The sequence below is a fragment of the Pogoniulus pusillus genome, chromosome 6 (genome assembly GCF_015220805.1).
Source record: "Pogoniulus pusillus isolate bPogPus1 chromosome 6, bPogPus1.pri, whole genome shotgun sequence".
Lineage (NCBI taxonomy): Eukaryota > Metazoa > Chordata > Aves > Piciformes > Lybiidae > Pogoniulus > Pogoniulus pusillus.
Genome location: NC_087269.1, coordinates 42,256,794 through 42,270,820, shown reverse-complemented (window position 1 = coordinate 42,270,820; position 14,027 = coordinate 42,256,794). Strand labels below are relative to the sequence as shown.

The 14,027-nt window shown below is 43.8% G+C and overlaps 1 long non-coding RNA gene across 1 annotated transcript in view; it reads left to right on the top strand.

Annotated features, from left to right (window-relative positions):
- The first annotated feature begins 173 nt into the window (after positions 1-173).
- LOC135176568 (uncharacterized) overlaps positions 174-14,027 on the top strand; it is an 80,898-nt gene continuing 67,044 nt past the window's right edge. The window contains exon 1 of the long non-coding RNA XR_010302732.1: positions 174-429. This is a non-coding gene — a long non-coding RNA (uncharacterized LOC135176568). The remainder of the gene's footprint in view (positions 430-14,027) is intronic.

Genomic DNA, 14,027 nt, shown 5'->3' with positions numbered 1-14,027 from the left:
TTGATTATCACATTCTTGCTTCCTCACACCAGCATCTTGTCTTTCTGACATCAATGTTGCAGAACTGCTGGAAGGCACCAACTGCCTCAGCCCTTAGAGCAGCTCTCTATGGAGGAGGATCTAGGGCACATCCTAAATGAGCATTTTAATTGTCCTTGATCTAATTACAGGTGCTCACCTGTGCTAAAGCACGGCGGTCAGAGAGCATCTTGGGAAGCTAGTATTCTTTGAGGGATTTCAGCTGCAGCAAATTCTGACTCCCAGAAGAAACTCACATTTGTAAGACTGAAACTACCAGCAGCAGAGCTTCAGCCTCTGCCTCATAACATGTTTTTCCTGAAAGACGTCTGTGGAAAAGCCTTTCTCAGCATGGAGCCACTACCATCAGCATCTGCTTCCCAAAAAGTACAAAATTGTTTCAATGCTCTGGTAAGTGTGAAAGTAAATGCCCAGTAGTGCCATTTCCCCTCTTTTCTTGCAATAGATTACTTTTATAATGGAAAATAGCATTCAAATCCTACTTTTTAAAGGAATAAATGATTTTAGATGTGTTAAGGAAACCTCTCCCTGCTAGCTGAAACAACATCCTTAATTACCTCAAAGCACAGGCAGTCCTTATTTGCCTTCTAAGTCCCAGAAATGTTTCAGAGTAAACTTGTTTTGGTGGAAGAAGAACTGTCTTCTTCTTCCAGTTCTTCCTCTCAGCCATATTTGTTTCATTTACTAACTCATACTCTGGGAGCACTCAAGTTCACTTGAGGCTACCTACATCTGAGCCAATTTGTTGTGTATCTCTGTGAATAATGGATGCTCTTTCAGAAAGCCTTTCCACATGAAACCTGTTTCAATATTTTTCATTGAAACAAACAAACCAAAAGGCAAGCTTCATCCAGCCTGAGACAACATCTGTTTTTCTGATGTGCTTTAAATATGTTTATTTTATTTCAAATGAAGCTTATACAAAGTTTGAAGAGGTTGAAGTCTGAACAATGTTTGGTTTCATTTTGAAAATGCCTTTTCATGTGCTCACTACATTTCCTAATGGTGCTGAATGGTTGTTTTGTTGTTTGTTTTTTTTCACCAATTACGTGTTCAGATGAACTATTTTATTAAGACTTCTGTCCTAATGCTTTTACAGTTTTGGAAGTAATGTTTCTTAGTAGATGGAGCCATAGATCATAAACTCCTTTAAGCAGAGAGTGCTTCACAGAGAGAGTGATTTCCCATTGGAATGGGCTGCCTAGGGAGGTGGGGGAGTCACCGTCCCTGGGGGTGTTCAAGCAAAGCCTGGATGAGGCACTTAGTGCCATGGTCTAGTTGACTGGCTAGGGCTGGGTGCTAGGTTGGACTGGATGATCTTGGAGGTCTCTTCCAACCTGGTTGATTCTATGATTCCAGTTATTCCAACTCAAATGGGAAGAAAACTGGGAAGATGCTTTTGTCACCTTCTTTTACATGCTCATCCAAAACATGTTCTTTGTCAGTACTTCTATCTCCTCTTAAGAAAAACCTCTTCAACTGCTGTCTGCTGGTGGAGGTGAAATCAGGGTACTGACGAGTCCACTCAGCTGCTAGCAACACAGTCTGCTTTATTAGGGCAATGCAATGCTTTGTGTAGTACTTCAGGAAAGGTGTGCACAATCAGTTCGGGGCTGGCACAAGTGGACAGTACAGATTGGTTCAGAGTTATGTGTCATGTACAGATAGGTTGCCCTGTATCAAAACAACCTGCGGTGTCCACCCCAGGGGGCTGGCTGGCTCAGCCCCCTGCAGATGTGTGTGGGTTGCTCACTGTTTACAGCTTAGTCTCCTAAGCCAGAAGAGGGCTCAAGGACACCTTCCCAGCACAGGTTCTCATGTTTACCAGGACATGTCCTGCTAGTGAGAGAATTCTTCCACGTTCAACAGTTAACAGTCATGAAAAAGAAGACTATTAGGAGTAGTCAGCATGGATTCACAATGGGAAAATCATGCTTGGGCGATTTGGTAGCCTTCTCTGATGGTGTGACTAGCTGGGTAGGTGATGGGAGAGCAATAGAACTGGTCTACCTTGATTTCAGCATGGCTTTTCACACTGTCTCCCATGGCACTCTCATAAGTAACCCATCCTTCTACTAAGGAAGTTGGGTTAGATGAGCAGACAGGCAGACTGAGAACTATTTGAATGACAGAGATGAGACTGTTGTGACCAACAGTTGGAGGTCTGTAGCTAGTGGTGTTTTTCAGGGATCAGTATTGGGTCCAGTCTTATTCAATATCTTCAGCAACTTGGATGAAGGGAGGGAGTTTACCCTCAGCAATGCTGGTGGTGATGCAAAACTAGGAGGAATGGCTGACACATCAGAAGGCTGTGCTGCCATTCAGTGAGATGTGGACAGGATGAAGAGTTAGGCAGAGGGGAATCTGATGAAGTTCAACAAGGGCAAGAGTAATGTCTTGCAACTGAGGAATAGCTCCTGTGTACCAGTGCTGCTGGAAAGCAGCTCTGAGGAAAAAGACCTGGTAGTCCTGGTGGACAAGTTCACCACGAGCCAGCAGTGTGACCTTGTGGCCAAGAAGGCCAGTGGTATCCTGGGGTGCATTAAGAAGAGTGTCACCAGCAGGTCAAGAGACGTTCTCCTCCCCCTTCACTCTGTCTTGGTGCACCTGGAATACTGCATCCAGTTTTAGGCTCCCCAGTTCAAAAGCAACAGGGAACTACTGGAGAGAGCCACAAAGGTGGTTAGAGCATCTCTCTTGGGAGGGAAGGCCAAAAGACATGGGGTTCTTGGCCCTGGAAAGAAAACAGAGGAGATCTTATCAATGCTTAAAAATATTCAGAGGACAGACATCAATAGGATCAGGTCAGACTCTTCTCAGCAGTGCCCAGCAACTGGACATGGGGTAATGGGCACAAGCCAGGATGCAGGCTTAAACCTAAGGAAAAACTTCTTTGAGGGTGAGAGAGCACTGGAACAGGCTGCTAAGAAGCTGTGGAGTCTCCTTCTCTGGAGACTTTCAAAACCCACCTGAATGTGTTCCTGTGCAACCCAATCTAGGTGAATGTGCTTCAGCCGAGGGATTTGACTAGATGATTTCCAAAGGTCCCCCCCAACCCCTACCATTCTGTGACATCAGTAAGGTTTAAAGTAGAGTTTTAGGGTGTTGGTGGGTGTTCTTTCACAATTGCACACCTCCCAGAAAATATGAGGAATAAAAAAAGATGGGACTTACTATGACTAGCTTGGTTTGAGTTCTTCTTTTGCTTATTCATGGAGATGCTGATGGATATTTCACACAAAACCTCTAACAGAACTTTATTAGTTTGACTATCAGAGAGTATTGAGGTGAAAATTCTGTTCCACTCCAAAATCTTCAGCTTCACATTCCCTTGGGAGGGAATAGCTGAGTCAATGTTGTAGTTTGTGATATTCAGCTTACATATGTGGAAGATTTTAATGATATATAGAAAGCTCATGTGGGATGATAAGGATAGAAAGATTGATAACTGCAATTGTTGCTCCTTTGAACTGCTGGGCTTAACAGACTTTGTTTTGACCAATGCCTGACAAGCAAATAATAAGAGTGTGACACAATATCCAAACAGCTTCCCTGTAGTGGCCTGATAAGCTAGAAATGCTGGTAGTGCAATCTATGCAGGTTTTAATTGACTTTCCAGGAGTAGAAAAGCAATTAGAAACAGGAGCAGAGACATTTTTAAGCATAATGACTGTCAAGACTTCAAAGAGCTACCTCACTTTTCAACTTTGAAGGAAAGTGCTGTCTGACAACAAAACACAGAAAATTAGGGAATTCACTGTGTGTTCTTGTTTAATGATGCTTTGTGGTTCCCAGACTATTGGAATACTTGTATAGTGCTTATCATTTTGTGTTAGGCTGAGCTGTGAATGTTAATAGCAGTTTAACCCTCTAGGAATGTCAGTTATTGGCATGTTTCATATGACTATGAGCAGGGAGGTCATTCTGCCCCTGTACTCTGCACTGGTTAGACCACACCTTGACTACTGTGTTCAGTTCTGGGCCCCCCAGTTTAGGAAGGACATTGAGATGCTTGAGCGTGTCCAGAGAAGGGCGACGAGGCTGGGGAGAGGCCTTGAGCACAGCCCTACGAGGAGAGGCTGAGGGAGCTGGGATTGGTTAGCCTGGAGAAGAGGAGGCTCAGGGGTGACCTTATTGCTGTCTACAACTACCTGAGGGGTGGTTGTGGCCAGGAGGAGGTTGCTCTCTTCTCTCAGGTGGCCAGCACCAGAACAAGAGGACACAGCCTCAGGCTGTGCCAGGGGAGATTTAGGCTGGAGGTGAGGAGAAAGTTCTTCCCTGAGAGAGTCATTGGACACTGGAATGGGCTGCCCGGGGAGGTGGTGGAGTCGCCGTCCCTGGGGCACTTCAAGGCAGGACTGGACGTGGCACTTGGTGCCATGGTCTAGCCTTGAGCTCTGTGGTAAAGGGTTGGACTTGATGATCTGTGAGGTCTCTTCCAACCCTGATGATACTGTGATATCTCAGTCTATATATATATGATGGAGCATCACTTTCTTGAAAGCAAGACCTGCAAGGATCTCTGTGGGCAAAGGCTTGTGCTTTAAAACCCTTCAGTGAACGCTTCAGTTGGGCAGCCATGTACATGAAGGGAAATAGGTTGAGTGCTCATGTTCTTAAATTTCAACATATGGAGAAACTGAACATGGGGCAGTCCTGGTGGGGCAAGGGGTGAAGATCCAGATGTGCTCTCTGCAGCAGTGGACAGTCACTTCCTCCATGGGTGCCAGGCACCCTGTTGTGGAGGGGAAATTAATTGATGTGAGAGGATATTTTCCAGAATTACTATTGTTTATTAATTTTGCTCTTCAGAACTCTCACCACCCCTGGCCACTCATTTTAATATTTCAGTTCTTACACAGTTAGGAAACCATTCTATGGACAATATCTACATCTAATAGAACCAGCAAAATACATATAAACATTAATTGAACTGGAAGAGACTACTCCTGCAGTCAAATGCCACTTGTGGCCAATACACCATTTGCCCAGTAGCTGGGCTCAAGCTCTTTCTGCTCTATGGCAGAAGGCAGTAGAGAATTACAAAGAGGCATTTAAGCATTTACTCACAGATTATTATTACCCTCCTGGGGGCTAGCCACAGTCCAGGCAGTGCCTAAATGCCTTTGGGGGACTCTGTCTCATTGGTCATTGAGGCTTGAATCTTCCCAGCTTCTGGGGAAAGAGGCAGACAATCTCTGACCTTGTCTCCTGGCTTCTTCTGGATGATCTGTATATAAGTCCAGGGATTCTAGGCAGGACCTTCAGGTGCAGCAGGCAGATGTGGTGCAGTCTCAGCATGATGTCACTCTGGCCACACAGGCTGATTGTGTGCAGACATCCAGGGTCTGCTCCTGGTAACTGGCAGCAGTGGAGTTTAGCAGGCAGCAATAAGGCAGTGTGCAGTAGCAGCAGGGCTGGGCACAGCAGAGAGAGCAGGGAAGCAAAGCAGGGAAGCAAAAGCAGGTTGTTCACCTGCCTATCTCCTTTTATCAATGTGGGCCAAGATTAATTGCCCTTTAGACACAGAATAGACACTCAGGATGGCAGTTAGCCAAACCTTACCACATTAGGCAAAGCCACAGGCTCACTTTTCCCTAATTTGGGAAAAGCACAGCCTTGCACTAGGCAGGCACAAGCTAAGTGTGTGTACCTCACACCACAGGACCCTGGGCTGGCCAAACTCCCTGGCTTCAGGTTCTTTTGTGTCCCTTTCCTGCGCTTGCCTCTCTGGTGGAGCAGAAAAACATGCCTAGGCAAGGCAGGACATGTACAAGCCTATTTTGGGCCTATCAGGCCTACCACAACACACCTGTCAAAAGAGATACAGGTTCATGACATGCTTTGCTTAACTGCAGCTGATTCAAAGACTCAGGATTGTTAAAGTTGTGCTTTTTGTGTGCAGCGAGAATGGTTTGTTTCTTGGCAGGGGAAAGCAGGTTGGCATCTTCTTAATAACATCCAAGCTGGTCATTCTAGTTATAGAAATCACAAGCAAAGATGGCATTGGTGATTCTGCTCACAAACTGATGCTTCTTTTGTGCAGTAGCATTAGCCTGCATCCAGGACCTGCCTGATTATGGCAATAAATAGTACCTTCCTATCCTTGGATAGTTTCAGCTACGTACTTCTTATCTAAACATAATTTACTTTCTGACTGTAATTGTGAGGGTAAACTGGGATTGCAATGTGACTCAAGAATGTCATGAATTGTTTCTTCCCACATTTAAAGTATAATAAGAAAACATGTTTATTTTTAATCTCTTTTGGAGTTGGTAATTCTGAAGTAACAGAGAGCTATTTGTCTTCCTTTTTATTGTTTTGGTCCCTCAAAGCTTGTCAGAAGTCACCATCACCTCCTTTCTTTCCCCCCTTCCACTTCTAAAATCATTTAGTGGCCATGAAAGCTGTCAGATAAACTGTGTTGCATCTCAGAACGTCATATGGGCTGCACATAAGCTTTCTCCATCTCACACGAGGGTTTTTTTGCCAACGTATTTCTGGCAGAACAAGGGGAATTACTTAAAATGAATCATTTATCTGACAAATTTCCTCTCATTCCTGTTGGTCCAGAAATTGCCTGAGTAATTTTGAAGTTCTTGGAAGCTAATGCAAGTTATTTTTCAAACTATCCACTAGATGAAATATGTGGATAGCACTTTTTCTGAAGATTGTACTCGATAGTCAGGATCTGAGATTCATAGTGTAAGTAGTGTTAAGTCTGAAAGTTCAGACGTAAATTACACACCTATTTAGAGATATTAAAATTCATGGTTTACATACTAAAAATGCATAAATGTCTGAAGGGAGGCTGTAGCCAGGTGGGGTTGGTCTCTTCTTTCAGGCAACCAGCAACAGAACAAGAGGACACAGTCTCAAGTTGTGCTGGGGGAGGTCTAGGCTGGATGTTAGGAGGAAGTTGTTGGCAGAGAGAGTGATTGGCATTGGAATGGGCTGCCCAGGGAGGTGGTGGAGTCACTGTCACTGAAGGTGTTGAAGCAAAGCCTGGATGAGGCACTTAGTGCCATGGTCTATGACTGGCTAGGGCTGGGTGCTAGGTTGGACTGGATGATCTTGGAGGTCTTTTCCAACCTGGTTTATTCTATGATTGAGAAACTAAGATACAAAATGTTGCTTCTTTATCATTTCACTCTGATTTACTGCAAAACCAAAATTTATTTATTCTTAAAGGTGAATTGTTTTTGAAGGCTTAGGTTTTCACTGCAATGTTTTCATTTGTTCAGTTAATATTGCTCAGAAGGCAACCATTCTGTCCACCCTGAGCTGCCCAAGGTGCTGTGTGTTGAAAACAAAGATCAGCTTTTCACTGGTAAGGAGGATTCAGGGAGACCTTCCTCAGACCACTGCTACACAGAGTAGTTCATGACCTTGGATAAACAACACAGGGCCACACTTTCTTTTGGACCTGTTGAGTCAGATCAAGTAATCTTAAATGGAGTGATTTCCAAGAAGATGTCTCTTCCATTTTATCCACCCCTCAATTCAGGAGAGATGTTGAGGTGCTGGAACATGTACAGAGAAGGGCAACAAAGCTGGTGAGGGGCCTGGAACACAAATCCTATGAGGAGAGGCTGAGGGAGCTGGGGGTGTGCAGCCTGCAGAAGAGGAGGCTCAGGGGGGACCTCATTGCTGTCTATAACTACCTGAAGGGACATTGTAGCCGGGTGGGGTTGGTCTCTTCTCCCAGGCAACCAGCAACAGAACAAGGGGACACAGTCTCAAGTTGTGCCAGGGTAGATATAGGCTGGGTGTTAGGAGGAAGTTCTTCACAGAGAGAGTGATTGGCATTGGAATGGGCTGCCCAGGGAGGTGGTGGAGTCACCATCCCTGGAGGTGTTGAAGCAAAGCCTGGATGAGGCACTTAGTGCCATGGTCTAGTTAACTGGCTAGGGCTGGGTGCTAGGTTGGACTGGATGATCTTGGAGGTCTCTTCCAACCTGGTCTCTCTTTCAATTGAGCTGATAGGCTCTGAATCTCCTGCCAGATGGAATACCATTCACACAAAAAAACCACCAGCTTGGTGGCTTTGCAGTAAGAGCAAAGTGTTCTTACTGGCATTTGCTACCTACAAGTCATGACTAAAGCAGGACACAAAGGGTTAGCAGGGCCAGTGTAAATTTCTCCACTCTTTGTCTCTAAATCTGTATCTAAATGCTAGGCCTATTTGTGTTAGTGTTTCTTTACTTTTGTGCCTATATATCTGTACTTGCAAGCATACACAATTTCAATAACTGAGCTTGTTTCTACTGTGGTGGGAGAGATCTTGGGCTAACAAAGGTGCATAAATATTTCAGAGAGGGGAAAGGAGAATAAAATAGCATACCATGTCTGAAGAGGTGGTTACTTCAATTGATAACTGTGCCAGTGATGCTACTTACATAGTGGAATAATCCAGTATGAAATATGAAAGAAAATTTCCATTGCATTCTTACCAGGAGTTATTATAAACAATGATGAGAAGAGGATTTCAGATATCTTGACAGTGTCTAGCTAAGTCCTTAAGCTCTGTAGAGATGCAGTACCCAAATGTGTAAGAATATTTGTATTAGTTATATGTTTCCATTAAAGATGGGGGTTAGGAGGGGAGGTTAATCCTAGAAACTATTAAAAAATGTAAGCATTTAACAAGAAAAGAGCTGTCTAATGTTAAATGATACTGAGGGAGGACAAAGAATTTGAAGACAGCAATAGGGGGCCTTAGATGAGCAAGAACCACTTCTCTTCTTTCCTCCCTTGCTTCTGATGCAGGAAACACTTGCATTAAAGCTTGAAAGGCTCTCCAGGCTGGCTGGAGAAACAGTAGTCCAGCCAGCCACAGCAAGTGTGGCCACTGGGATTAGGCAGCAGCAGGGCTCAGGGACTGTCAAAGTTTTAACATCCAGCCTAGAAAAACACTGTGGTTTTTGCCAGCTGATTCTACTGAATCAACTAAGCTAGCCTAAAGCTGAATTAACTATTTAATTTTCAAATCCACAACCATGAATGCAGCTATATCTGGGAGAGGACAGAGAAATGGCTGCATGAGGAGACTAGTTCTGACAAAGAAAAAAGTTGCAATCTGAGGCAACAAAACACATAATGTTTAAGGAAGGCAGTGAATTGTTAAATAAACATGTTTTCATTTTGCTTGATGCCTCCAATCTGACTCCTGAAGATCTTTGCACTGCTCAAATTGATATGGTTCTCTCCAAATGGGTGATGATTCTTGTTAAAAGATGTCGTGGTTAAATGACTAGCATTGAAAGAGATGTCTTTTCTGCCCAAAGAAACAAATTGCTGCAACATGCAAAGTACTGCCTGATCAAGTTAAGCAGTAAGACATGGGGACAGATGACATGCTTGAAAAGAGGATGACTTCTAGGTCAGTTTGCCTGAGATATCTGCAGAGTCTTATAGACACTTTTGAATGCAAAACCCCAGAAAGTCATACTTCACTCACTCTGATTTCCCATTTACTGGCATTTCACTGTTATTTCTTTCTACTTTTGCTATTATACTGACCTGCCATCTGCAGATTTTCTGAACCTTGAACAGTGGCTGTGACTTTGCTGGGAGAACTCTGAAACTCATTAACAGAAGGAATTGCCTTTAAGCAAATGTCACATCACATTAGTGTAATTCTCAGGCACTAGCTAGCTCTTAGCTTGGCCCATTCATCTGGGCAGAGTTCAAAATACCTCCTTGCTCTATCACAGAGATGTTCTGATGATGCCAATGACTTTTGTCTGCATCTGTTTTGATTGATAACACAGGCAACTATTAACATTCTGCACGCAGCAGGAGCTGTTCTCGGCCCTTGTCTGTGTAAGAGGACAGTGGTGAGGAGGGAGGGACTTTGTAAGCAGTATCCTGGGGAAAATAACCTACAGAGCCTGCAAGTACTAGTGAGAAGTGTTACAATAATTAGATGCTGTGCATGTGCACAGTACATCCATATTGCATTTGGCACTTCTTGGGGTGCAGCATTGGGATCACACGACAATCAGAATGAAGGTATCTGAGGTGTACCAGCAGCCTTCCACAGCATTACTTGCACCTGCCTTTATGGGTGAAAGGAAAGGTAAAACAGAGCTTTGTCATTCTCATATACAGCTACTGAATTCCTTCTAATATCTCTTCCTGGAATGCCTGTTAATTCATCATTTATTACAAGGACTGCAGAAATAGTCCAGAATATTAGTTTGCAGCTCTCTGTAACATTACCCTTAGAGCTCATCAGAAACATAGATCTTAAAATATTAGAGCAAGAGGGGAATGAAAAAGACCTGCTCAGTGTACTAGAAGATACAATGGTCAAAATTGTTTGACGTGCATTTTAGCCTGTTTGCATCAGAGATTGCATCAATCCTTGATGCCAGCAATCTGGAAAAGATCTATTCAACAATTGTTTCAAAAGAACACTGAGGTCATCACGGCAGAAAACTGGAAAGCAAATAAACCATTATTGTCATTGATGTTTGACTAAGAGCCTGAATTTCAAAACCCTCTAATGTCTGTCAATAATTTAGGTGCCTCTTTAGGGCCAGGAGCACTATGGAAAGTGATTCCAAGTTCCTAGTTCACAGGAACAACTGGGAAAGTTTTAAGAGTTGGTTGATTACACAAAGAAGCAACTCTTGACCCTGAACTGCAAGCAGTAGCTAAAGCAGTGAGTGTGTTTTCTTGGGTATGGTAGGTGTGCACAGTAAACAGATAGGAAATGAAAGCAGCAGGGTGAGCTTCTCTGGGGATTTGAGCAATTAGATTGAGAATAGTGAGATTATTTCTAAAAGAAAGCTCAGTTTTGTGTTTAAGTTTTCTTCCCTGACTGCAGAGTTCTGCTGCTTTTATACAATGCATGGTCCCGGTTGTGTCGTTGAAGGCACATGGCCACCTGAGAATCAATCAGTTCCATCTGATTGCTGACTGGTGTGGCCACAGAGACGAGGTCTTTGTTCCTCAGTCAGGGAGCAGAGATTGATCTCTTGAGTATGGCAGACTGTAAAGAAAAGGACAAGTCTAACCAATGAAAATAACAAGACATGCCTCAAGGAGGCTGCCTCAGATGTGGCCAAGAAGCTTCCTCCCAGCACAGTTTAGCAATTCCAGAGCTACCCTAACAGCATAGTGTGTCTGATTCACACAGCTCCTGCGCCTCGCATGCAGCCTCTGCCTGCTTCTACATGTCACAGCTTCCTTCTGGAGGCAAAACTGGACCTCGAGTTGCACAAAGACTCAGCTTGAAGCACAGACTGCCTCTGGTTTGCCAGGAGATATAAATCACCGGGACTGGAGTTGATGTTTTTTTGCTAACTCAAACTCTGACAGCTCTGGGAAACACAGATCTCATTTGTGATATCATTTTTGGACCTGTGAAGCGCAGTGACAAGGATATGGCTAAAATCACATCTGGTTTTATGGAGCATAATAGAATCTGCAGGTATTATAGTCTAGATTGGGATTTACTTGTTCAAATACATTTGGAAATCTCTTGGCTGACTGCAATGGATATGAAACAAAGCAAGCAGGTCCTTTCCTTTTAGCTTATGTAGCAAGCATGGGACAAAATATTCATCCCATTGAAATGGGCTGCCCAGGGAGGTGGTGGAGGCACCGTCCCTGGGGGTCTTCAAGAAAAGACTGGATGAGGCACTTAGTGCCATGGTCTAGTTGATTGGTTAGGGCTGGGTGCTAGGTTGGACTGGATGATCTTGGAGGTCTCTTCCAACCTGGTTGATTCTATGATTCTATGATTAGTTCACTCTCTTATCACATGCAACTGCACAAATCCTTCTCGTGTTAGTGATAGTGATGAAAAGGCATAACAATATCATTTTGCTTTTGAAATTCAGGACTTGTATTTAGGGGCATAAGAAGGGTGTGTCCAAATGAGGGTCATATTTGAAGTGTTCATGGACATCTACTGTTACTAAACAGATTATACACGGTGGACTGGCAGCCCAGAAAGGGCAATGAGGACCTCATCACAAAAATAAACTTCTTTGGGGAGAGGGATGTAGTGCTCAGGGGTGACCTTATTGCTGTCTACAACTACCTGAGGGGTGGTTGTGGCCAGCAGGAGGTTGCTCTCTTCTCTCAGGTGGCCAGCACCAGAACAAGAGGACACAGCCTCAGGCTGCACCAGGGGAGATTTAGGCTGGAGGTGAGGAGAAAGTTCTTCACTGAGAGAGTCATTGGGCACTGGAATGGGCTGCCCGGGGAGGTGGTGGAGTCGCCGTCCCTGGGGCTGTTCAAGGCAGGACTGGACGTGGCACTTGGTGCCATGGTCTAGCCTTGAGCTCTGTGGTAAAGGGTTGGACTTGATGATCTGTGAGGTCTCTTCCATCCCTGATGATACTGTGATACTGTGTTTGCCATTGGTCTGGATTTTAAGGGTCACAGGTGACAGTTTGGATGAGTCACTGATGTACCATTCCAGTGGGGAAATTCACACAGTCAGATATCAATTTCCCCTGACATTCACAGCCCTCAGAGGGTTTCTGGTATTGGTTATTTGACGCAAGGCAAAAAGAATTAGATTTTCATACTCTTTAAGTGAGACAAACTTGGAAAAGTGCTTAAGACAAACAAGGTCATCAGTGCATGGTTTTGTTAGATATCATTTTGCTCACACAAAAAGTAATAGCTGCTTTTCTGATTTTGTTGCAGCTTTTCTTTGCCTTAATGCTGATTTTTTTTGTGTTAAAGCCAATATGAAAGACAGACAATAGAGATGAAGGAAAAAAAACCTGCACAATTTGCTGCAGAAGGAGCATTAATCTCATAATACAACTTTTGTTGGGCTTCCAGCTTCACAGTTACAAACTAATACTGAGATTTTTTGGCATTAATACCAGTGCTAAATAACTGTGACTGGGGCTTCTTTTTATGTGCCAGAGTAGGATTCTTTATGCTTTTCCTGTGTGATAGTTAATGCTAACACTGAAAGGTGCAGCACTCAAGTATCCATTTAAAATAAATCTGAGTTAGATTTTTCTGGAATAAGAATTTAGAAGAAATTAAATTCTTGGATATTTGATGTACTTTTGATCTTTTTCCCATTATTAAGAAGTTATTAATAAGTCACATGAGCCACAGGATTTCACTGCCACAAAAAATTCAATGCCATTTCTCTCTGAAGAGAAAAGTCCTACTAGGATGCACTGGCTAACTAGAGATTAACAGTGTGTCTAGACACCTCAGGGGTGACCTCATTGCTGTCTACAACTACCTGAAGGGAGGTTGTAGCCAGGTGGGGGTTGGTCTCTTCTGCCAGACAACCAGCAACAGAACAAGGGGACACAGTCTCAAGTTGTGCCAGGGGAAGTCTGGGCTGGATGTTAGGAGGAAGTTGTTGTCAGAGAGAGTGATTGGCATTGGAATGGGCTGCCCAGGGAGGTGGTGGAGTCACTGTCCCTGGAGATGTTCAAGCAAAGCCTGGCTGAGGCACTTAGTGCTATGGTCTGGTTGACTGGCTTGGGCTGGGTGCTAGGTTGGCCTGGTTGATCTTGGAGGTCTCTTCCAACCTGGTTGATTCTGTGATTCTAAGCAGTGTAAATAGTATAGCCATGACTTCTATGGCTTTCCAAACAGTACTGAGAAAAAGTTGCAGGAAAAAAATTCTGTTATCTACTCCACAGTTGTCCTCTTACAAAAAACACCTTTAAATGGAACTATTTAAGTTGTCAACTTGCATAGGTCCATATAGGACAGGAAGAACAGCTCACAGTGGAGGTGAATGAAACAGTATCCACAGATTCCCAGCTGTGATCAGAGCTGTGCATGCATGTGGAAAGGAAGAAAAGTGCTCTTCCTTTTTGCCTGTCCTACTGTCAAATGAGAAAGTAAGAAATTTGGAGGCCAAGTGCCATGACCATGTGGTAGTCAGAGAGGGAGGGACTGGGTAAAAAAATATAGCAAAACAAAAAAGCTACAATAACAAACAAACAAAAACCCTAAAACCCAAACACGTTCCCATCCTAGTCTGA